The sequence below is a fragment of the Ctenopharyngodon idella genome, chromosome 5 (genome assembly GCF_019924925.1).
Source record: "Ctenopharyngodon idella isolate HZGC_01 chromosome 5, HZGC01, whole genome shotgun sequence".
NCBI lineage: Eukaryota > Metazoa > Chordata > Actinopteri > Cypriniformes > Xenocyprididae > Ctenopharyngodon > Ctenopharyngodon idella.
In genome coordinates, this window is record NC_067224.1 from 29,491,598 (window position 1) to 29,518,185 (window position 26,588).

At 37.7% G+C, this 26,588-nt stretch overlaps 1 long non-coding RNA gene across 1 annotated transcript; it reads left to right on the forward strand.

Annotated features, from left to right (window-relative positions):
* The first annotated feature begins 273 nt into the window (after window positions 1-273).
* Window positions 274-24,592, forward strand: LOC127512571 (uncharacterized). The gene is made up of 3 exons (XR_007930218.1): window positions 274-418; window positions 13,207-13,252; window positions 24,064-24,592. It is a non-coding gene; the product is annotated as an uncharacterized LOC127512571 (long non-coding RNA).
* The last annotated feature ends 1,996 nt before the right edge of the window (window positions 24,593-26,588 follow it).

Below are 26,588 nucleotides of genomic sequence, written 5' to 3' on the forward strand. Positions count from 1 at the left end.
AATTTTAATTCTTCCTCTCCCTCACACGCACACGCGCTGCATTTGCCGTGGACTTTGGACTGTACCAGATGGCTTCTGCTCTGCTACAGGACTGAGTCTCTGAGAGGGGAGGGCAGGAGAGCGGAGCAGAGGAGGGTGGGGGGTGGAAGAGTATGCAGAAAAGTGGCAGTGGTCTTTTCACTGAGCGTTTGTGTCTGGAGCGTTCACTAGCTTCTACCACTCTCTCTCTCTCTCTCTCTCTCTCGCTCTTATTGTTGCTCAGGGTGGAGGTTGAAACTGGATTTAACTGACTCCTAAAGGAAAGAAAGTAAAGTGAAATAGACTCGCAGAGCAGTATGTTGTACATGTTTTTAAGATATTGAAAAAGACATTGAATTTTTCAGACATTGAACGGATGGCTGAATTTGTGGAGTAGTGGGTAAGTAGATTTCTGGCATCTGGCTGAGTGCTGTGTGTGTGTGTTTTTGAGAGGTTAAGTTTGGACACCATGAGCATGTTTTTCTCAGTACAGTTTTTCACTTCATGGCAATGGGGAGGGTCTAAAGTTAGCACACAGGTTTTCTTCATCAACACACGTGGTGATTTAAATGTCAAAAATGTAACAGTATTCCACTTTGGGAAGCTTATGATCAGTTTAGAAAGGTGAAAAGACTATATTTGTGCAGACAAGAATGTTTGATTTGCACGTACATACTTGATAAAAGTATGTTGACATTATGTCTACTCTATAAAATCTGTAAAAGTGAGATATATTGGGATCCGTGTGCATGTGCTGTATGTGAGTTATGCTTATATACTTGAATGAATATCATACGAGTCTGTATGCATGTATGCGTGTGTGTGTCGTATACTCATCCGGAGTGTTCGTGTGTGTGTGTTGTGGATGTGTATTAATCCTAACGGAGGGGTTGCTCACTGCTGCAGTGTATGATGGACTCAGCTGTCGTCTTTTTCCTCGTCTGTCTCGTCTGTGTCTCCTTTGTTCAGACGTCCAGACATCTACTGCATCCAGAAATAGAGACTCTCTCTCTCTTTCTCTCCCTAGTGTTTTGAGGGGGCACATACAGAGTCATAGTTTCAGACGGCATCAAAGCAGTTCTTCACAGCTGTCTGCATATGCTGCCGACTGATTGATAAGCCAAGCGACGCAAGAAAAAGCTCTGATTCGTTCTTATCGTTCTGTAATCCATACAATCGGTCATCAGTTACTTGCTAAAGGGCTTTAATTGTTTATGCTTATGCTGCATTAGCAAAGTGCGCACAGCCTGGAAAAGTTGTCGAGTAACTTTCTGCACAAATGTGCGTGAGTTCAGGGGTGGTTGGGTGGTAATCTGCACAAGAGTTTGAAAATATACAACATGTCCAAAAGGATATCCTGAGGGGAAACTGCCTAAAATAGCCATACTTTTTGAACTTCATGTCAATCTCTTATCGCAAGTTTTGTGCTTATGGAGAACGAAAGAAAATGTGACAGAGAAACTGATAAACGAGAGAAAGAAAACAGAGTGAACAAGCAGAAAGGGAGGTAGAGATACAGACTGAGAATGAGGGAGAGAAAAGGGCTTACTAGGAAGAGAGACACATGCGGTCTTTGCATGCCGTGCATTCTTAGTGGCTGACCCCTATGGAAAATAACAACAGGCACATGTGAAGGTCATTCAGTCATCATCGTCCCCTCATACTGACCACTTGCGCACACACACACACACACACACACGCGCGCACACACACACACACACATACACACACACACACACACACACACACACACACACACACACACACCACTGGTCTTAGAGTGGACTTTCAACACTTGCTTCGCTCACAATCCTGTCTGTTAGCACTTGATGAAACCTCCAACTTCAAGTCTTCATTGCTTTATTTGGTTACACTAAGAGAGAATGAGAAAAGTGGACCAAAATCAAACCGAGGAGTCACTTGTGATTAAAAAGTGTTTCTTGTTGTGTCTGATTCAGTCTGATCTCCTCCCTTTCCTACTCTTTTTAATCTGATTAGCTCTCATGTTTTTGCTATGCTGGCTCAGCTGGCTCATACCGAGGAGCGAGAGGTCACAGTGACTCCCATTGTTTTTGTGAAAGGAGACGATGAGGTCATGAGAGACTTTGGTCCTTCAGAGGTCAAAGTTCAGATTACGGGCAAGCTGTGTTCTTGGTTGGATGCTGTTTTGAGTGGCTGAACTGAATAAGATGATAAGAGAACCCATCAGATTACATTATAATCATTGTGGGTATTTCTTGCAGATCTGAGTTTGTTAGAACATTTGAATAAACTAAATGTTCTACATTTTTCTTGATGAGTGGATGATGGTGCAAATGTGCTTTTTTAGATGTTGTAGAAAGAGTTTTTTATTTGTTGTTAGTGTCCGTGGGATTTTTAAATACTAAATAAATACTCTACTCCCCTCCTTACCTTTGCTCTACTTCTGTCTTCCTGCGCTGTTGCGTAATGTCTGAAGATTTCAAACTCTGCCTTGTAGAAAATAAATTATTTAAACCACAGTGTTCATATATAATTAATGAGAAACTATCTAAGGTGCATATGAACTATTGCTATTTGAAAATCACCACATGATGCTGAGGTGTATGAACCCAGTTATGTCAGTATCAAATTGTTTCAAATTGTGTCAGAAAATTGAGGTCTGATCATTTAATTGTACTAGCGTTCATTTAGTTAAATTTTATGTTTCAGGCTTCGTGAGGTGAATTGGAAGCACTGCTGGGTTCACAACAAGATTTCAAAATAGTTGTTGATAGATTGTAACTTGACCTCAGCCAATGGCGTCGCTCAGAACTACTTTAATCCCTCCCACATGTAAACAATGGCATGTTGCCCAGAGCAACTGCCAAAACCGCCATGCCTTAAATGAACTAACCGAAAGTGCCTTTTCCCACCTCTCTCGCCCGTATTATATTACTCTTTTTCTGCTTTCTTTCTGTTGTTGGTTCATAGGAAGGGAGAAAGAAAAGAGTTGCACCTGTAGCCAATGCACTTTTGTGTGGGCACTTGTATTCCCAGTTGTATTTTCTTTGATTAAACAAACAAAATACATTCTTTTTTTTATTTTTTTTATTAGCTCAATTGAATGATGTTATCCACTTTTTAATCCTTCCAGGGTCTTTATTCATAGCATGTTTAGTAGTATTAAAGTAAAAATAGGCTATATTATTATCTCGCTAATACCGGTAAAAATGTACAATTGCTTACAGTATCATAATTACTTTTATCACTTGTGGCTCATCTACTTATTTGTTGGGATACAAAGCAGCACTTCACTTGTGGTTGCCTTAATGAAGAAAAAAGTACAAGCTTCATATTGCTCAATCCATAATTAGCAAGTGCTTTGCATTTTGCTTGCTAAATTCAGAAGAGAAGAATGTGCCGACTGAAGCTCGACTATCAGCACATGTAAAGTTGACTGTCCTGTGCATTAAATTCAGTTCTCAGCTTATAAATGCAAAGGAGCATATGAGATTGTTTGAGCTAGATTAAGTCTGACAGTCTGTATTTAAATTTAGTGTGTGGCAGCTAGAAGGGCAGCAATGCTGAAAATACACTGAGTACTAGGCCTATATCTGGTTTTTGATTTGCCATTATGACAGATCACAGATGTTTTTAGTTTCTATATGGTCAGAAACTTAATAGAACATACAGATCAAAAGTTTGGGGTTGTAAGATTTTTTTTTTTTTATGTTTTTGAAAGAAGTCTCTTATTTGATCAAGTATAGTAAAAACACTAATATTGTGGAATTTAAAATAAATTTAAATTACTAGGGCTGCCCTCCTACGATTTTTCTAGTCGACTAGTAATCATTAATTTAAGCGATTAGTCAATCAGTCGCACATGTATATTAATAAGCCATATAAATCATAATAATGAGCCTTTAATTGCCTATATATAATACATAGCCTAATCATAGCTCAAGCGCACACATAAAGCTTGCCACAGCACACCGGCAAAAGTAAGGATTGTTGTGAAAAAACAGCAAGGAGACTTTGTGAACAGTTTAATAATTAATGTTTTCTGTGTTTTGGCTGCAGAAATTAAATCAACGATGCTGACTCATAATCTCTGTAGTAGTGCACGTTTCGTATAGATTACATAATCTGAGAATATTTGTTTTCCACTTGAATTCATTGACAATCGTTTGACATTTCAAGCTTCTATAGATATATTTCTCATGTCTGTGAGGCAAGTATACACTAAGTTTTAGTTTATTTTTTTGACACGCTCAAGTTTACAGAGACCGAGACGGCATAAAGTGCATCCTGTTTTTCTTCTTTATTTTACAAATGCACAATGTTTTCTTGTTAATGAGTTTAAACAAATAAAAATAGACCATTTTCAGTTTTGAATGTTGTATTTGTATGAACAAAAATGACAGAGTATTTTGAGTTCTTTCCGCTGTTATCAAGAAAAAATTCAAGTGATTGCACCGGCACCTCCATGTCTTGCAGTAATCGTGCTATACTTCAGCTTCCACACTCCGTACAAACACATGGATATGCACCTAATAATAGTGCACATTTATCTAGGTTAACGCTAGAGCGAGCACAGCCATGTAAAGTTGCTACTACTTGCATGTTTCAAACAATAAGCCATTTTTGAGGTTTATGGATAATACAAACGTTTGGATTTTCTGCCCGACATAATGTAATTACCACAAGGACCCGCCATTAACATCTGTCCCTCACGGAGTTGTTTTTTTTTTTCTTCTTCTTCTGCAACTAACAGACTAATAAAATTTTTGGTCGACTAAGCCTCTTCTAGTCATCTAACAATTAGTTGAATATTAGGGGACAGCCCTATAAATTTCTATTTCATATATCTTATAAAAAGAAATGATCAAAGCTGAATTTTCAGCAGCATTACTCCAGTCTTCAGTGTCACATGATCCTTCAGAAATCATTCTAATATGCTGATTTGAAGCTCAAGAAACATTTCTTTTTATTATTAATGTTGAAATCAGTTGTGCTGCTTAATATTTTTGTGGAAACCATGCTTTTTCAGGATTCTTTGAATATATAAATATAAAAGTCTTTACTTTTCTGATCAATTCATCCTTGTTTAATAAAAGTGTTCTCTTGAATAAAAAGAGAAAAAGGGAAAAATTGTAACTTTTGAACGGTAGTGTGTCTTACATTAGTGCTGTTAATCTAAGATAGTGTACTTAACAAAAGTTAAAGTGACACAACATATTAAGTACCATATACCACAAAAACATAATGTAAAATATATTGCATGAGGAACTCTTCGGAGATCTCTCCACATTCTGTTTCATTTGACGCACTAAACCGAAGTAGACTTTGTGACCTCATTATAATTGGCTAAACACAAACATTAATGATGCAAGTAGCTGACAGATATAAGAGCTGTAAGATCAAGAGGAGAAATCGGAAGAAAACAGGACAGATAAACAGAAAGAGAGACTTCTGACACGGTTAGTCGTGTGGTAGATGAAGAAAGAGAGTGTGAGACAGAGATGCCTTGGGCTAAGTCTGACCCAGCTGTGTAAAAATACCATCTATTTTTTCATACACTCTCGTCTACTAAAGATACTGTTTATCTCCCTGTGCCTCCAACCAAAACAGGGACACAACTTTCCATCCAGAAATAGATCAGAAGTAGTGTGCTGTAAATTACACTATAGAGTTCTGACAGTGTTCTTATAGCTTTGGTTGTTTTTTATTTTTTATTTATTACATTATATGGGTATTGAGAGGAAGGCTGGTGCTATGGTGACGAAAAGAGTTTCTCTTACTACAATTCTTCTAGAGTTTATGGTTGTGAATGGTGCTACAGAGATTAGAATAGTGCGTCTACATGCATCCCAGAATAGTCTAAAGAATGACAGGAAGTGGGTTGCCACGGTTGCAGGGGTCAGGCAGGTCAGCTGTATGTGTGACTGGAAACTGAAGGAATAGAATTTGAGCAGCTTATAATGGTACATGCACACAGCTTCTTAGGGACATTTGACAAATGGTGTGACAAGGACACACAGTTCTTCACTACTCCTTTGCTCTTTATTCACAGAGCTCAGGCATGTTTATATTTATGGTTGTGCATTATAAGCTTTAGTGATGCAAATTCGCACATATGGAAATACAGTCTGACAGTCAGGCAAATGAGTATTTTGTATTGTAAAACGCTTCCCGTTTGTTTTTTAATACCTAATGACAGCAATTCAGAGAAACATCAAGAGATTGTTCCTTCATAGCTCAGGAAACCTTTCTGTGATATATTGGTATCATGTATGCGTTATTGGAAAATGCTTATTTTCCCTATTTTTACATTATGATTAGCTTTGCTAATCTAAATGTTCTTTAATTTCTAAAAACACACTGTGCATTGATGTTTTGATGCCTAAATGAACTTGTTGCTTTAAAAATTATTGATTGTAGTTTTTAGTGTTTAATTTATAATTGAGACAAAACAGATTATTGTCCTTTGCAATTACTAACCACAATTTTAATGTGTGCTAATGTTTTGTTAAAGCTTTAGTTTTGTCTTAGATGTTTCTACTAAAAGATTGTTCCTTAGGAGAAGATAATTGAAATCACTGACTTACAATGTTTTGACATATCTTTGCAGTATGTGACCATCTTCTGAAACTTATGAGATACTACTAGTTGTTGTTTTTTTCTTCTCAGGAGAAAAGAAGCAGAGAAGCAGCAAGCTTAAGCAAACAACATTGCTCTCAATTTAATCTTAATGCTGTCTGGTAGAAACAACCATAATATTCTTATATACATGTTAAAGAGATCTAATTTATTTTATTTCTTTCCTATGAGAACCACACAGATAGCAGCGAAACGATTGGTAAATAGCATACTCCCGGTTTTCTTCCAGCTTCCTGTAGCACTGCTTTAGGGAGGTGCCATAGAACACGTTCCAGGCGTTCTTCTGTGTAGTAAATCCAACCACAGAGAGAAATCACATTCCAGTGTTAATTCATGGATTAATTTCGGTAAAGTAAACATTCTCTGAAACGTCAGAGCACAGTGTAATGGTTTTCAGAAACTTCTGTTTATGAATTCTTGTATAAGTCTTTCGTGTTCCCTTTGTCATGCAGCTGAAAGGGTTTATTTTGCAGATCTGAAATGGTTACCTTGTCTTTGTTCACTTTATCCAGCAGAAATGTCTCTTAACACATCATTAGACTTTCAGCATTTCTTAGCAAAACATGAGAGTGCCTCTCTGTGTACATTACACATGACAGAATGAGACTGTGTGTATGAAAGTCAGCCAAAGCAGTTGAAGAAAGCTAAGTGGCCGCTGTGTTTATTATACTTTCATATGTTGAAGTCCAGAGAAGCATATGGTAAGTCATGTAGCTGTACACACACAAAACACACACTGTACTCAGCCGTTAGTCAACATGAAGTGCTTTTCACAACACTTTACTTCTATAATGTGCATGTCATTATAGAAGTAACAGGAATTCATGTTGATGGTAACAGTTCAGTACAGTGTGTATTTCTGAGGGAAATATAATATTCAATGAGAAAATGACTTTTTGTCCATTGGGAATTGATTGGATGATAAAAAGTGTGCATTACAGACCAGAATAAATGTTTGCTGTTTGTTAACATTATCCAATAGCTTGCAAGGACTTAGTGACCTCAGTAGAAAGAGATATTTGTTCTAGAATGAAAAAAGTTTTTTATTATTAAATATTACAAAGACATGTTCTGGTAAATCATTCATAATAAGACCAGGAGCATACATTAAAAAACTAAATAGAATACATTTTGATTGACTTTAGATGCTATTCTGGCCATATTTAGACCTCTCTGGTTGAAGAGACATCTGGAATAGCTTGTTTCTCAAAAGGCTTCCTATTTTCAGTCAGAAAATATGACAAAATGTGAGACTGGAAACCCAACTCCCCTTAAGACATCCATTTCAGTGGTAACCGAGAAGCCAGAATACCAGTAACAATGAAAGAGCTGTGGGTTCTCATGAAAAGGTAAATGACTGAAGTGTCCGTTCTCAAGCCAGAAAGAGAAAGAACAGGTCTGGAATGTAGCTTGACAGGCAACATGTATGTTGATACAGTTTCAGGACATCTGGCCACAGTCCAAATAAGGATTCATTGAGCAACACTTTGAGGGATGTTTTTCTTCATTCTTCTTTTTTTCACGATTCACTGGACATCTAGAGCCACAGAATGTCTCTTATTTGACCAAAAGATATTTTAGAGTACAAACAATGTCTAGGACTGTTTTCCTTTAGAACTGTATTTATGTTTTAGTTCTAACTTCAAACCCTAGTCCATTTTCAGCACGATCAGTGTTGTATGTATAATGGACATATGACTTCACCCTAATGGACAGAAATTATGTTTTTACTAGCGCAATAATTAGCAGGGGGTCCGTGTTTTCCCTGCATTTGTCTGCCGCTCAGAAAAGGAAGGAGCCAAATGTGCACGTATGTGTGTGTGTGTGTGCTGGCAGTGTCACATGGAGAAGGCATGTGTGTTTCCTCCCAGAGAGGCCTCCGCTGAATGTATGTGTACGCATGTATATGAATGAACTTGATGCACTGCAGCAGTTTCCAGGGTCACAGGGTGCAGCGTTTTCAGAGCAGCACTGTATGTTTACAGTGCTCACGCACATACATTCAGAGACATACATTAACATGCTCACCTACCCAGAGAGGCCTCTTAGGGTGGAAACCAAGTTTGTTCTCTCTAAAAAACCCATGGCTGTTTTGTGCAATTTTGATTCTTTGTGTTGTCCAGTTAAAGGAATATTCTGGGTTCAATACAAGTTAATCTCAATCACAGCGTTTGTTGATTACCACAAAAAATAATTTAAACTTTTTTACATTACACTTTTACATTTAGACACTTACAATTGAAGTAAATGGGACCAATGTTTGAGGTTTTAAAGGTGCAGTAAGCAATTTCTGAGAAACGCTGTTGAAAGTGGATCGGACAGAGCAACAAAACACACTTAAACCAATCAGCAGTAAGGGGCGTGTACACTCATTAGGGAGGTGCCTGTGTTGCATAGCGTATTTGTGGATTTGAAGGCGGGGCTATCAAGATAGAGGTGTGATCATTTTGGATAGGGGCGTGTTTGTTTTGGTGATGTCAAATATCAACAGCGTTTCTCAGAAATCGCTTACTGCACCTTTAAAAGCAAAAAAAGTGATGCTTAATTTAATAAAAGCAATTCTTTAGTTAAAACTTGTGTATTATTTAAGCTGTAAAGTTGTTGTCGTGTTTACGGTCGTGTTTACAGTTTTAGGTGTAATGACAATGAAGTTGAATTTTTTTTTTTTTTTTGATTTTTAAACTGAAATCACGTTAACACGCATTGTTTACATCTTGTGATTATGCTGTTGAAACAGTAAATAAATTGAAAATAAGCCTAATGGAAACCCAATTTCACATAAACTCCCATATATCTCAAAAAAGTTTTACGCTCGTATGAGGTGGTTTTTCACGCAATTCGATAAAGGAATATTTTGCAAAACTGGATGGAAACGGGTTTTTTTTCGCATTTACAGGTCACCTGGTGTACGTAAAAGTCGATCATTCTTTAAAGATGGCGCGGTATGTTTGGACAGAAGTTGAGACAGAGTTCTTAATTAAACTCATAAAAGACAAAATAATGACGGGAATACTGGATTTAACTAAACAACAAAGAAATGCCACAACTTATCAAGACCTCGAAGCAGATAGGAGGGAGAAACACCCAGAAACACCTCAAATATGGCTGTTCCCAAGTATAAGGGGCTTTCTTTGCCATTAATGGTTGGATAACCCGCCTATGTCTCCTTCGATTAAAAATAATAGCTAGTGCAGTGGCTGCGATATACTTAAACCTACTAACATCCGTTGCTGTGATTTTTAGAATGACTTATCGGGAAAAAATTACTGTTTACTCGCATAACATTAGTTAACAGAAACACTGTCATTTTGCAATAGTTTAATAGTAATAATTTAGAAAATACTGCAAAAGTTTTGCGCAAATCTTTAATGGAACCCAGCTAGTAAATATTTAAGGTGGAAATTATTTTTTATGGTAATCAACATTATACCACAAGTTGTCAATTGAGCTTAACTTGTACAGAATGCAGAATATTCCTTTAAACCTACCTGTAATGATCATTTTCTAATCTAGTAAAGCCAAAAATAGGAGGATCAAACAGATGGATCAAGTTAAAATTCTCAAGTATATGTAAATCTGTCAAACAATTTTAAACCTCTTTGAGCTGATTTGAAACAACTAAAATCTAATTGAACTATGCATAGTTTTCTTAAAATGCGTGGAGAAAACAACAATAACAACAACAACAAACTTTATAAAAGATAAATTATATGAAAGTCTGAGGCCAAAGAGAAAAAGAAAGGACAACTATAGGCAAAATGGAGACAGACATTTTGACTGTAGTGAAATACAAAAACAGTCAGACTGTCAAAGGCTCTATTGTCTTTACTTTGCTCTGGGCTCAAGACATCCGCATAGTTGTACCTCTCCGTGGGGCCTTTGCACAGCTGTGTGTGTGCATGCACGGGCGTTCTCTTACGCAGTATAGGTTACAGTGTAACTGTGTCAGTGTTTTCTCTAGGAAGAGTGTTTGTCTTACAGGCCGCTGGAGAGGCCCTTTTGTTTAACTTGGTGAAGAGGATCATCCTCAAAGCAAAGACCCTCAACAGTACTGTACGCTTACACTGAGGTGTAGTCAGTGTATGTGCTTGTAGAGTGTGTGTTTGTGCGTGCGTGCGTGTGTGTGTGCGTGTGTGTGTGCGTGCGTGTGTGTGTGTGCGTGCGTGTGTGTGTGCGTGTATGCGCGAATGTCACTGTGTGCCTCTGCAAGTTTGTTTAGTGCCTACGCTCCAAGGATACAGCAAGCGGTGGCCCCGCTTAGTTATTACAGTTATTAGCTGTGTTTACATCCAAGTTGCGAATTTAATTTAGGTGAGAAAAAGGAATGTCGCAAAAACCGTTTGCAAATAAAAATCGTGACATTTCCAACCCCATGCTTGAGAGAACAAAATCATCACTTCTGTGGAAATTGGCTACTTCCTCTCAGAACTGTTTGGCAAACATTTTATGGACTGGCTTTGGCTCCCACATTTCTAAATGACCAGAGAAACATCTTTTCTTTTTGTTCTCTGAGCAAATTATTCAGTTACACAAACTTGTTGCGGCAAAGAAATGTGACTTTTGTGATGCTTATCTAGGAATTTATTCGGTAAATGTGTTGACATCGTGGTCAATATGCATGTCTTCTTACTGAAAAATACTTTAACCACCTGAAGCAAACATATTTATTTTATGTACTTTTTTGGAAATTTTAAATGCATTTTGGTGTTTCCAAACACCATTTTTTTTTTTTTTTTTTTTAAATGTAGAGTCCCTAAATTCACAAAAACACGTGGAAACCAGACCGATGTATTTTTCCCCCAGTTTCTTGTCCCAGCTTTTTAAAATTTGCTTATGCTAAATGTGGATTCCATGAAGAATTTTTTTTGTTGTTGTTTTTCCCCAAAAGACCAAAAAACTCCCCTATAGTATGAACTTATATTTTATTTGCATCTTAATATTTCTAAACAGTATTTTTATGTAATGTGTAGTCCCATCATTTACAAAAACATATGGAAACAAATAAACATTTGTCCCATTTTTCTTAAAATTTATGCTAAATGAGGATCCCATGAAGAGTTTTTCATTGTTTGTTGTTTCTCCTGAAAAACTGTCCTATACCTGCTTGTTTTCCTGTAAAGGACTTGATCATACATCAGTATCCACATGCTTTTTTTAATTTCTCACTGTTATAATCATTCTCAGCTCACAGTGACAAGGGCCACATGTTCAATAGCACTGAACCTGAAGACCTCAGATCCGTGGTCATAGTTCAGAATTCTGTTTAAGGGGTGTCTGTAAAACAATACTGCCCTCTTCTGGGAAGAGAGAGGAGAAAAGGCCAGAATAAGGCCAGCAACAGATCAGAGACACTGCTGTAAGAGGAATAGAAAGCTCTGCAGCAGATGTGCTCTTATAATAGCCCCTAATGGAAGCGAAACACCAAACCAAAATAGTGAAATCCAAAAAGGTTAAATCCATCTTCAGGAAAGTAACACGAAATTGAGATCATCCCCACCCTCTTCTGCACACTAGCTTGGCTTGTAGGCAATTTTTGATTGCCTCTTTTTAATCTTTCATTGAACTTTTGATTGTTTTAGGAAACAAAAAAACTAAATGTAGCTTGTGAATTAGTCACAGTACAGTTGAATGACAGACTAAGACACAGACATTCACAATTTGCACAGCATCTCACAGTCACAAACACACACACACACACACACTTTACTCATGTGCATTGGTAGAAATGGAGCTGTCTGGTGCCATGGCAACCAATGCGGATATCCACCCCAATTCCCACCCCCTTCCTCATCAGAAAGAGAGAGAGCGATAGAACGTTAATTAAAATGGAAGCAGGGAATAACCAGAGAGCGAGGGGGGGAAAAAAGAGAAAAGCATAGCTTCTACAAGATAAAAGGTTAGACTTTGCCTACAATGCAAATAAAAAGGAAATGAGACAAATCCGGATTTCGGTTCTGTATGCGAGAAGTTGAATGAAGTACGTGAAATGAAGTCCAACATAATTAAACAGGTTTTTCACAAATTTGACACAATGCCAAATAATGAAAAACTGTAATTTGGGAAATATTTTACCTACATTATATATATATATATATTTTTTCTTTTATATTCTTTCATTTTTATAATGATTGCCTTACTCACTGTTGCTTTGGCAATAAAAATGTGTCATGCAGTGAAGCACAAGGAAAAACTGAAACATTAAGACACACACACACACACACACACACACACACACAGACAGGAAAAGCACCAACATGAGCTAAACAGGGCGCCAGGCCGGGGCATCTGAGGACAACGTGGGAGGGAGGAAAGCAGAGGGGAGGGACTAAGGTAGGTTTAGAACAGGAGAAAAGAATAATTCCAGAGTACACAGAGAAATAAATGAAGGGATCAAGATAGATTGTGGCAGAGTGAGAGATGGGGGGTAGAGTAAAGATCATGACGTGTCTACGTCAGCCGAAGGCATTGAGTTCAGACACGAACCGCAGTGTTTCTGAGACACTTAAAGGTTTACCTATAATATTCTTTCACTAAACTGGGGTATTTTTTGTATGTCCCTTATTACAGATGAACCTGCAAATTCAACATGGAATTGAATATTTCCCACATAGAGGTAAGAGCAACGATATATGCCCCTTGATATGCATGGTTGCAGTACTGTAGAGAACCTAGAGGTGGCAGACTGTCACACCAGCGTCCTGTTAGAGCTGTCTGTTCAACTGTCTTCAAAACATGACCCAGCAGAACAGTGTTATAATAAGGGAGTGGTTGGTGGCACCGCCCCTCTGTAGTCACAATTCATGAGTCAACCAGATATCATCATCATAATTTGGGTAGAAGAACAGTGGTTGTGCATGTGTGAGTCTCCTGTGTGATCCTATAGTTGGAAAGGTATTCCATATACATACTACACTTTCTTTTTTATGTGTACTGTCCAGCTCTTACAGACTATGTGGACAGCACGAACATGCATTCAGTCACTGTACATAATTAGCTAAATATTATGGAAGCCTTTTTCCACCTGAGAGTAAAAAATTAAAAAGTAATTGCTGGATTGTAAGTTATAGTCACATAGCAAGATACAAAGTCACATTGTGAGATTGTGTTACATAACACAAAATGCAATATGACAGTATGTCTCGTAATTGTGACTTTCTTTCTCTGAAATTATCCCACAAAGTTGCAATTGCGAGATATAAAGTCAAATGACGTCAAATAGCGAGAGTCACATTGCGATAAAGTTGCATTAATGAAAAACATAAGATACAACATGTCATATTGTGTTGCAATTATTATGAAAGTCACAATTGCGACATTGATAAAAAACAAAAAAAATTAAATTAGGAGAAATAAAGATACATTTTGAAATGCTATGAGAAACAAAGTTGCAACTGTGAGATATAAAGTCACAGTTTGGAAGAAATAAAGTTGCAATTGTGAGATGTAGAAAAAGTGAGAAAGTTGCAGTTGTAAAAAGTAGCCACATTTTGAAATAAAAAGTCAGAATTATGAGAATAAAGTTGCAGTTTACTCTGAGATGGAAACAGGCATCCAGTAAATACCGAGACATTTATAAACCTGCAAAAGTATTTGCTTTCTGAAACCACAGTAATTGTGTCAGGATTCGGCACATCTGTGCATGAAGCAAGAGAAAGAAAACATGACTCAGCAATCTCCTGGCACCCTCTTAGAGCCCATCTTTGTTGCGGGATAGCTGCCCATGGATGTGCCCGATCAAATAAACCTTAATCTCTAAAGGCCTCCAGGCCAAACAGGCCGGTCCGGCTCCATCCAGTCCTATCCAGGCAGGCCGCCAGTCTGCCTGGGCCTCGCTTGCGAAGTCATGCCCACTGCGCCCTCCCTGCAGCGGGTATGGTACCGAGGGGAATGTCCCCCGCCCTCCCTCTTTCTCTCGCCCAGGCCTGTTCGAGATAGCCAATGGTATAACCAACTCGGACAAAGTTAAAATGGTTCGAGACAAGCTTTCATCCAATCAGAGCGCACTGCAGTAGAGCAAGCAGGTGGGTGGGGGGTGGAAAGGAGAGAGACAAGGCTAAAGACAAAGGAAACGGAAGATGGAGGGATTGACTTGGCACAAGGCAGAAAAATAGAAATCGAGATAGAGGAGAAAAGAACATATTGTTTGTCAGAGAGGAAGCAACGAGTATCGACTGCTGCTGCACTTATTGATCGTTCTCAAACTCTGTTTGTCCAGAACAGTCACAGAGACATTTATCTTCACATGTGCACACACCCAGATGTTGTGCGGATTTTGTAACATTTGTGCAATTTTTGTAACAACCGTAACTGCCTGTGTTCTTTGAATAGTAACACCCACATTGTGAATTCTGGACCTCAGGGCAGGAGACAGACACACTCCATGCGTCTTCCTGCCAAGATTCGCCAAGTTCACTCACCAGTGAGAAATTGGTTAGTGTAGCAGACTGACTCCTCCGCTTCATATCGCTCATCCTTTTCCAGCCATCAATAGACGAATGACCCAGGAGAAGCGGAGGTGATAGAGGAATGGGCAGGGAGCAGAGCTCCCACACACTGAGAGTCTATCTATCCTTCTGTCTGTTTCCATAGATAAAGGGAAGAGAGGTGATTGAATGAGTTCAGCTGCATTACTTTGCATTCTGATTCAGGACTGCAGAATCCTTCTGTCTGTTCATCTCTACATCTTCTCATCTTCTCGTCTTCCTTCCATTTCCTGACCACTGTTTTATCTCCTCAAAAGTCCTCTCAGATACCACACACACACAACACATAAAACGGTTAAAATACACAAACATCCAGTGTGGCAACATTGTCTAAAGAAGAAGGTCAGATACATTTTTGTTTCACAAATAAACTTGATTAAAAATTACAGAGCAAATTACACTTTCGGGAAAGCAAAGTGGAAAATTGCACTTTTTGCTTGTCACCGGGGAAGTACCCTCAAGGGTTTGTACCTTATCTACACCTGGTGCATATTGGTACCGTACTATAATTGCACCATTTAAAAGTGGATAAAATATCTTTTAGCTTTTTAACTAATTCTGGGGTCCTCTGAGAAAAGCAATCTTACCCAAATAGGAATTTATATATAATCAAGGTTCAAGGTACTGTTTATAGTTTCCCATGGGAGAAATTAGTTTTGAATGAGAGTACTGCTGCAACATTAACCAACAAAACATACATACTACAGACATTAACAGACCATCACACTTACAAAAACTTCTTTAAAAAAAAAAAAAAAATCATAAATTACTTGAAAATCACAACAATTGCATGTAATATACAAGCAGTTGATAGTACCTACAATTATCCCAATATCCCTATCCTGCTGGAATTGCTCATTGATAAATTTGAATGACAAAAGGAACAAATGAGTACTTATATTGATTGTACATGCATAACAGGACCCTGTATTTCCTACCAGGGTTCATCAGCATATACTCAGAATACAACACATGCAAAGACTCCAATAAAATCTTACTGGCTTGCTGAATCATGGACTGCTCAAAAATATCTCGTAAGGTGCTGAGTGTGGGTATTCCCACAATACGAGCTTTCATACTTCAATATATACTGTGTGTATATAGTTCAAACATTTGTGGTCTGTAAAAGTTTTGTATATAAACGTTTGTTCCATTGAAATTTCTCATTGTACTGTCTGGTACACTTTCATGAGGCTTTATTCTGTCTATGTTAGAAGAGATCTCCATGGACATGTCAAGAAACACTATTAATATCTGTTTAGTGTCCATTGTGACCAGCTTCTTTCAAAGGCTTTCTTAGAATCGCATGCTTGAATTTGATTGGATGGGTTTATGCAATTTCCGGCAGTCAGGAGGCAATGGTTTTTATCAGGCTTGTCAGGAATCAAAGTCATTGTGTTTACAAGGTACTGGGCTCTTTTAATGAGAACTTTGGCAAATTCAGTCTTTTTCAATCAAACTTTATGAGGTTCATGGCATCTTAGATTTTTCAAAGATATTCAGAGTTTGGTTCGTCTACCACTTGGTATCACTTCAAATGATAAAATATAGTTACAAGATCTGTCCATGGTTGATCCACAAAATTTTATGTCTTACTAAATTCAGTAATATTGTCTCCATCATAGGTTTAGGAGATGTTTTGGGTTGAGTTGGTATAAACAACACGCAGAAACATTATTTTATTAATTTATTTGTTTTGGTTCAGTGCCACTCTCATTATCAGTGTTGGAATGCTACCTGGAAATAGTTGCTTGCCAAGCTATAACCTACTCATAATTTATAGTTACAAAGTTACAAAAGGTTAAAAAATAACATCAGTGGTTCTCAACCTTTAACTTGAAGGCCCCCCATTGTAAAACATAATATTCAAAAGCCCCTCATAGAATATAAGATATGTTTAAGATATCAAAAGATATTTCCGATGGAGTTTCTGCTGTAATTATGACACAGCTTCTTGATTTCAAATTTTTTTATTAACAGAAACTGGGAGTGTTGATTTATTCATTTAAACAGGGTTCATTTTGTGGTCCCATAAGATTCTAAATTCTGGTTCTGTATGTTCTTTAATAAAATCAATAGTTATTGAGGGGGGAATTTCTGTTTATATTTATGCATTTCATAGATATTTTCATTATTGTCATTAAGTTTATTTTAATATAATTAAATCATTTTAAGTCACCCTGTGGGTCTGTGGAAGTTTGCTGAGGCACCCAGGTTGAGAACCACTGCCTTAGATGATATTTTTAATGCTTCTGTTTGTTTGCCTATGATGTCATGCTTCTATATGGCTGGCACCTTTATAATGTCACCACATAATGCAGAATAATTCATATTATTAAAGCACACTATATTTACTATTGGACTAGGCATATATGTGTTTGTTTGGATAGTTCTGAATGTCTATAGACTTAAATCTTTGTTCTTATGTGGATCAGGGTTTTTATTATTACTTTATGATTCTTTAAAGCAGCACTGGAAGCCACTCGGGCAGATCGCCACATACTGCTCATACCAACACATTATCCCACTGAATGCCTGCTGAAGAATGCAGCACATCCCTCACCCTCCACCCCGCTATGTCCCTCTGCCTGACTTTCTACCATCTCTTTTTCACCAACCACAAAGGAAAGGTGGAGATAGAAATTGAGAGAAAGATGCAAGATTATACGGTAAATTCAAGCATAAAGTCTGAGCGGGAAGATGTGTGGTTTGAGTGATGAATGACAGGTGTGTGCTGAATTTGATGAGTTAGTATGATTCTGCAAAAGTGTGTATGAGTAGTGCATTACTCTTTAATCATAGTGTGTGTGTGTGTGTGTGTGTGTGTAGGTTCGGCTACGCTAGGCTAGGTGTGTTCTTCCTAATGTGTGTGTGTGTGTGTGTTGCAGGTATGACTCAGAGTCGGATATGAGCAGGCATGAGGTATGTGTGCGGGTTTGTGTAGAGGATGTGACTCAGGAGGCATGCACTGGGTGTTCAGTGTAAATCGCTCGATCTAATGACAACTGGAGTAATCACATTGTTCAGTAGTCTGAGCCAGCAGTGAAAGTGCTCTGTGACTCATACAGAAAGGCAGGATGGAGCTCACACACAAACAATATAACCCCAAGGGCCGTCATTCACTAAACGTGAGATAATTTGCTATAAACATGAGATAATTCAGTGGGAAAACGCCTTACATGGTTGTTTGTTTTTCTAGATAGTTTCTTTCATTTGTAAAATGTGTTAAGGCCACTCTTCCAAGAGAAGATAACATAAACCTACTCGTACGTAATGTACAGAAAATGTTGCAACAAAATGATAAATTTTTGGCAGTGTATACATATACTCAACAGTATATTTAGTAGGACTTTCAAGTGTTTTGGTCAGTGCTGAAGTATTTAATATACTTGTAGTCAGCTTCAGTATTTTTTCTGTTTTTGACACTTTTCAGGCCTGATAATTTGAAAATAAGCAAATTTGCACCAAAATATTACCATAAAAGAACATTTTCGTTCACAAGAGAAAAGGCTGAAAATATGCATAGAAAACAGATCTGAAAACAGAAACGTGAAAATGGAAAAAGCAGCATGCATGTAAATTTTAATTGAATATTGTTTTGTTATATTTGTGATATCTTGCCAGATATTGCAAATATATCAATGAGACATGTACAACTTCTCTATATATGTGATGAGATGCACACAGAGAAATCCAGACGGATAACAAGCACTCAGTCTGAAGGCTAGCGGTATTAGCATATTGTCAAAATTCAGATGTGATTGCAAACTCATTTTGCATTTGCGTTGCCTAATTGTGCACACACAAAATGTGACAATTCAAATACTTAAATATAACACAAATAACATTTGCATTTCCCAAGATACACGTTTTGGGTACAGGCTGATTAAAAAAGAGTGTTTCCCGTTCTTGAACAGATTGCAGGCGTGTGCTTGTCTGCCCTGTGCGTTATATAAAGAGACTAACCAAAATTTCATGTAATACGTGCAGGGAACAGATGGACTTGTATTTGAAATTACAGTTTTATTGAAGTAGTATTCATTTGACACTTGCATAACTACTGGTACACAGTTTTTTTTCTTCTTTTTTTTCTTTTCTATATGGTTTTTAAAGGGTTAGTTCACCCAAAAATGAAAATGTCATTTATTACTCACCCTCATGCCGTTCCACACCCGTAAGACATTCGTTCATCTTCGGAACGCAAATTAAGATATTTTTGTTGAAATCCGATGGCTCAGTGAGGCCTGCATTGCCAGCAATGACACTTACTCTCTCAAGATCCATAAATGTACTAAAAACATATTTAAATCAGTTCATGTGAGTACAGTGGTTCAATATTAATATTATAAAGTGACGAGAATATTTTTGGTGCCGCAAAAAAACAAAATAAAGATTTATATAGTGATGGCCGATTTCAAAACACTGCTTCATGAAGCTTCGGAGCGTTATGAATCAGCATGTCGAATCAGCGGTTTGGAGCGCCAAAGTCATGTGATTTCAGCAGTTTGACACGTGATCGGAATCATGATTCGACACAAAAGATTCATAACTCTCTGAAGCTTAATGAAGCAGTGTTTTCAAATCGGCCATCACTATATAAGTCGTTATTTTGTTTTTTTGGCGCACCAAAAATATTCTCGTCACTTTATAATATTAATATTGAACCACTGTACTCACATAAACTGATTTAAATATGTTTTTAGTACATTAATGGATCTTGAGAGAGGAAGTGTCATTGCTGGCAATAGAGGCCTCACTGGGCCATCGGATTTCAACAAAAGTATCTTAATTTGTGTTCCGAAGATTAATGAAGGTCTTACGGGTGTGGAACGGCATGAGGGTGAGTGAGTAATGACATTATTTTCATTTTTGGGTGAACTAACCTTTTAAATTATTCAAACTGTAACGTTTTTTGACCTTTTCTATTATAAAATCACACCAATGAAGGAAGTAACTGTATTTAACATTAATAGAATTGCTATTTAATCAAAGCAAAAAAAATTTGCTATTGGTTTTCAGTCCCATGAGTTCAGAATTACTGCATTACTATTAATAAGCATACTGAAGGTTTTAAATTAATGTGCAGTGTGTTTGTTTTGCATCTAACATTCACACAATTGTTATATAAGAGCATTTTGCAGCTGGCATTATATAGGTGACAGTTGTAAATGTAAATCTTTGAAGTGATGTCTAAATAATAGTACTCAAGTCTCTTGGCTGGAATGGTTTTTTGAGTTCCTAAAATGTGCCAAAATTTGGAACATTTCTTGACTCCATCACTTGTAAACTTTAAAGAGAAAACAAACATAAGTGGCTTTTAGACATGAGATTCATGCCAAGATATGATTAAAACAGGACAGGCCATCTGTGAAGTGATACTTTCATACTTTCAAAGATGGTGATGGTCATAGAAATATTATTTTAAGCATTTTAAAATTGTGCATTCCAGGATTTGGAAAGTCATGGAAATTAAAAAAATGTGGGAACCTTTAATTAAAGCTGAAAAACATACTGTTTCTTTTCACAGTGTAGTATGCAGAGACCATATGGAGAGGGTTGATTTCACCGAAAAGTATTTTGTTGACCAACCAAACACATCTCAGCTAATGGCATGAAGTTTGGGCTGGACAATCTTTTGCCAAGCCAATTGAAGATGGGGCAGTATTCAGAAAACCTGTTTGAAACCATTATGTTTGGTGACTCAGAAGACTGTAGAGTTGGTCATGATTTGCACATAATTTGGTCTATTGTTCATGTTGGCAGGATACTCTTTTGCTTGTTTAAGCAAGATTCACGTTGATTTGCTGCCAAAATGTTAATCAATTTAGTGCAGCTGTTTAGTCTGTCACCCTTCCTCCATTCTTAATTGGTGAATGTGACAGACCTGTAAGAAGAGGATGAGAATTCAGCGAAAACAGTTGAAGGTGTGACATCCCCCAAGTCACGTTTTTGAGTCAGCTAGTGGAGTTCGCTCGTGTAATGCTTCACCATTAAGTTTTCAGGCCATAAAATGCAAATGCAAAAATGAAAGAAAAAAAAAATGAAACCAAAAGTTTTCAACAATGGATAATTGCTATTTTCTCTCCTTTTATACCTTTTTATTCTATCTTTCTGTTTTTGTCTTAAGTTTATTTATATAGAATAGCATATTTTATACACAGTGGTAACTCAAAGTGCTTTACATTATATAATATATGTATATATATTTCTTTTTTTCCTATTATCTTTTCCCACTTCGTCTCTCCCTCTCTCTCTCTTCCTCTCCTCATCTGTTGCTGAGGGATCATGGTCCTGTCATAATTAGGCCCTTTCTGCCTGATATTTTTCTGAGGCCCATTAGGGGGACGGCAGGCACTTCTGCTCCCTCTCAGCTGAAACATTACAACTCTTTAGCCTGTGTAAACACACTCTGAGATTGACTCTTCTCTTTGGTCAACACCCCTACTCGCTAAGATCTCAGAGTGGTACTGTAAGCACTGACCGCACTGGTGATTTAATCACCGTCCCAGAAATGTTAAATGTGTTTACAAATATAGGTTTCTTAATGTATTCCAAAGTGTTGGGAAATGGTGTGTCACTGCCCTCTATTTTCACTCAAGCTCTTTGTAGTGCACTACAGTGTCACTTCAAAACTCACATGTCATCCTGTTTTTCCTTTAATTTTACTTAGTTACAGCCACAGAAACACATACTGCGGTAAATGCACACCCTCTCAAGCTGTGAAGTCCTCTCACTTGTGTGAGTAGTGCTCAATGTTAAGGGCTACTTTTAAAGGGAGTGTTCGCCCAAAAATGACAATTCATCCCTCATGTTGGTCTAGACCTAAATGACTTTTGTTCTTTAGTGAAACACAAAAGGAATCTTCACACAGCTCCTTTCCATACAACAACAATTCACAGGTGGCCAAGATCTAGAAATGTGATCAAACATTATAAAACTACCATATAAGTGGTCCATATGATGCATCACTACATCCTTTTTTGAACGTGATCCTTCTATAATGCTATTGAATGGCTTGAGAAGACAAAAAGATTATAATTATCACTTTTATGGTGCGTTTATTGTGTTTTTGCTAGACCGTGACAGCTGTGGTCTATCTATATGAACTGCCCTCAAATCTCTCCTTTTGTGTCCTTCATGGAAAAACAGTGTATGGTTTTGGAATGACATGAGGATGAGCAAATGATGACAGAATTTTCATTTCTGGATGAATGACTCCTATAAGATATTTGAGAGTGTTGGTCATTTTCTCCAACACTTTAACAGTCTTTGTTCTGGTGTTTGTTAACTTGTTGGGAGATGTTCCAATTTGTCCATTCATTTACTCTGTTTCCATTTGCAAACAAGCTTTTCTTTCTTTCTTTTTTTTTCTGAAGAGAAATTTGTAAGAGATTTGTCAAAATCTGGCAGAGAGTTTTTGCTGTATAACTGTAACATACAGTTTGAGAGTTAACTGCAACCTTTCCTAAGTGACTGCCAGAGAGAACATAAAGCGTAACTGATTTAATTTACATAGTTGGATGCTGTGATCACATCTGAATCACAAGGTTTTTCACACATGTCCCTTTAGCCAGCTGATCATGTGTGAGAAAAATGGGTCAGAGTTTGTTTATTATTCTGGGGTTTGCAATGGATTGCCTCAGTAGGTGAAATGATTGGCTTTTCTCTGAAACTCTTTTCTCTCTCTTGAAGTGCCCATTCATTTCTAGACACGCACATAATCAGTCAACTATTATGTCTTGTGACTAACTTTTATCTTCTTGTCAATCATAACTTGTCATTTGTCAATCAGACCACGAGAGCTTGTGGTTACTGTGTCATTAAAGTTACGGTTCCTGCAACGTCTTCTTTTGTAGCCTCTCCTCTGACTTATTGTTTCCCCTTTAATCTCAGTTTTTAAGTTTTTGTTTTATTTATCTACCTAAAGTTAAGATTTGCATTGAGGCATCTGGTCCTGGATCTTCGCAAAAGAAGCAGTTTCACTTAAGAAGGTAGCTGCATTGTTACGGTGGACGTTGGGCCAGTGCTGGGTGTCTAAATGGGTTTTATTGAAAAGGAAATCTGTCAGAGCCTGATAAAAGAGAATGGGCTCCTGGACATGAAGAATGGGTCAGAGAGTTCATTCTGAAAAGACTGCCTTTTCATCACTGCATGACTCATTCTTTGTGTGTCTGTGTGTGTGCATGCATAGTATTCAAATACCCAATCATGTGTATCCAGAGTGTGTTTCCTTGTTGTATTTGGTGTTTATTAAAGTTTGAGGGATAACATTTTACGATAATGCAGCAATATGTAGATGGTCCTGGAGATGAAGTCAGAAAAATATAGAAAATTGTGTGTGCGAGACATTTAACATGAGAAGCATTGTGTGAATTTTTTTTTTTTTTTTTTTTGTGTGAGTAAGTGTGTGTTCTGGCTCACTGAGGTATAGTGCCCTCTTACCTCACCGCTCAGGCATCTCTGTGCGAAGCAGAGCAGTGTGAACAGAAAGAGAGAAAGTCTCACAGTGAGGGTATTCATATACTCCTAGCATTGACAAAAGAGATGAAGGGAGGGAGGGAAAGTGAGAGAGAAAGAGTACAGGGGATCAAACTGAGATTGTGGAGGCTTAAACATCAAACATTCATATTACCATTATGAATGGCTAATCAGCAAAAAAAATGGTTGTGAATTAAGCCCAGATTGGTTTTGCAGACTAGGTATTAAAAGTATAATTATCATCCAGCTTTCCCAGTACCCTACTCAGTATGGGTTGGGATACATTGTACCTTGATTATTTACCCTCAAATTAGCTTGTCCATTGTGACGTTACTTTCTAATTCATTGTTCTTCTGTCTCTTATTCCCTTCTCATCTTTATTCCCCTCGCCCATTCTCTAACACCCCCCCCCCCCCCCTCTTCATCCATCCTCACTGCCCAATCCTGCTCCTTTGGACACCAGTAAGCGCCCCGTCCTTCCCCTCCTCTTTCCATCATGCCGAGCAGGATTCCTAGAGTTCCAGATGTGGCGCTGCGTCCCTCACAGGCCCCTTAGCAGGGCCCTCTCCTTCATATCGGGTGGCCTGGTTCACCGTGTCCTCAGACAACCCGAGCTGAGCACAGGAAAGGGGCCACGATCTGGGGGAGGCCCACTTCAGCCTCAGATCAGGATCTACAGCTCTACTGCTCTCTCCACAATATAGTTATATAGTGTAATGCCTCTGACAGCGGTACAGAAAGCTGTTTAGACATGTTTTTGTGATTGTGAGAGTTAGAGTGGCTACTTGTTTTCGTAGTATACATGTGTAAAATTATATTATTAGTAAAAATGAATTATTGTTATTGCGATTTTAATTTTTTCTGGCCCATATTGAATCCGTCTATTCGTCTGTCCATTCATTTATCCATCTCTATCCATCAATTTGTCTTTCTGTCTCTGTCTGTATATCAGTCTATCCATCTATCTTTCTGTCTATCTCTAATAAATTTTTAGAATAAATATACAATACATTTTGTTTTATTATATGTATTTTAAATTAATGACTATAGTCTCAGGTCTTTTATAAATTTGTTATTATTATAATTATATAGAAAAAGATTTTTATCATATTACAAATTTTCTATAATATACATTTCTATATATTCTACAAATATTCTCTCTGTGGAGAAAAAAAATATATATATATATCATACATACATACATACATTTCTATATATTCTACAAATATTCTGTCTATATATATCTATAGATACACACACTTTAATGAATTTAATTTCATGTTTTTTGAATAATTATTTTTATTATTATGGTTTTAAATTGTTTTCATATTTTAAATGTATAAAAAAGTAGCAAACAAATCTTCTGTCGTATATTGTATATAAACTCGCAGTTTAATGATAACATATCACATTGTCAAGAGCCGACAAAACACTGTGCGGTACCTGAGACAGAGAAAATGGCCATGTTTGAAGGAGTTCTAGAGCGTGAGAGAGCTTGATAGGTTGATAGTCATGCTATGTTACCAGACCAGCAGTCACATGATCAGTTTGCTTCTGTTTGATTGGACGAGAGAGCAGAATCCAATGTTAAATTAGATTAAGTGGCCTATGAGCCATGCTGAACATGTTTTGAACCAAACACTGTGCGGCATCACCGCAGGTAGATGCGTAGATGCCACTTCACGTGTGTGACTCAGCGGATTTAACGATCTAACAGATTCTGAACTTCCCAATTAGTAAAGTGGTCCAATAGCTTAGTTTTTATGAGCATGTGTGCATGTAGGTCTGTGTCTATGTGAGATGGTGCTCAGTATTCAGACCACACTGCAGACAGTCTCAGCAGCATAATGGGAGGTTGACTGTTGGGGGTAGAGGAGAGGAGGGGAGGTGGTGAATGAGGGCTGAAGGAGGGGAGGGAAAAGGGGTAACGGACGTGGCGGTGCTCCAGAATCAATTGGCGGTGTAATGAGATGGCACAACGCCAGGTAACCATGGCGCTGCCCCCTCCGCTCTCCTCCGGAGTAAATTAAAGAGGAAAAGAGCATGGAGAGAAAGTGAGTTCGTTTCTGAGAATGACAGAGAGAGAGAGAGAGAGAAGGATGAGATGGAGATGCAGACAAAAGAAATCGAAAGAGAGAGACCAAAAAATAGAGATGGGGCACTGATAAAGGGTAGTTACGGTGTTAGAAGGTAAAGAGAAGAAAACGTTAAGCGTCGAGGGAAAAACAGAACTAGAGAGAGTAAGAATGCAAGCAAGAAAGAGAGAGAGGCACTTACCTCACACAATGAGCATTCCTGAACTCTTTTTCTCTCCAAATCTGAGCTGAACTCAAGCCCCTGCTCTAAAGAGAGAGGGGAGAAGGGAGGCCAGAGTTTGAGGCCAGAGGGGCTTTTTATATTATTATTAAAATTTACTGAGACATCTTTTTTACGGCCGCTGGAAAAGGAACTGGCATGAGATGAATTAGTAGATTGTGTCCCCTTGAGTCCCAGCAACCACCTACTCAGCTTTCTCTGTCTGTCTCTAACCCCTTTTTCTCTTTCTTTTTATTTCAATTCAAGCTGTTATTTATTGCCAAAGCACAGGTAAAATCATAATGCAATCATAATAATCTCTTATGTGTATAGTTGTGCAATAATAATAATAAAAATGTCAGTGGTATAGCAAAAGGATGAAAGAACATTGAATAAAAGCTCTTGCAGTCGGCGCTGTTATAAAGACCGATTCAACAGTTTCAGAATTCAATGAAGATGTAACTGAAAAGGTTTTCCTACAGCTATAGTGCTTTTGAAGATAAATGTCTGTTGAATAATGCACTCAGAGTTCCTCCTTTTAAAATATTCACCACAGTATACAACCAACCCCTTTCCTACTTTGGCACACGCCACATATCTGAACCCCCCTCTCTTCTTTTCTCTGTCAGTGCTGTGCTGATTTTCTGGTTGGATGAGAGGCATCAGTCAGTTTGATTTCACTGAGACAGTATG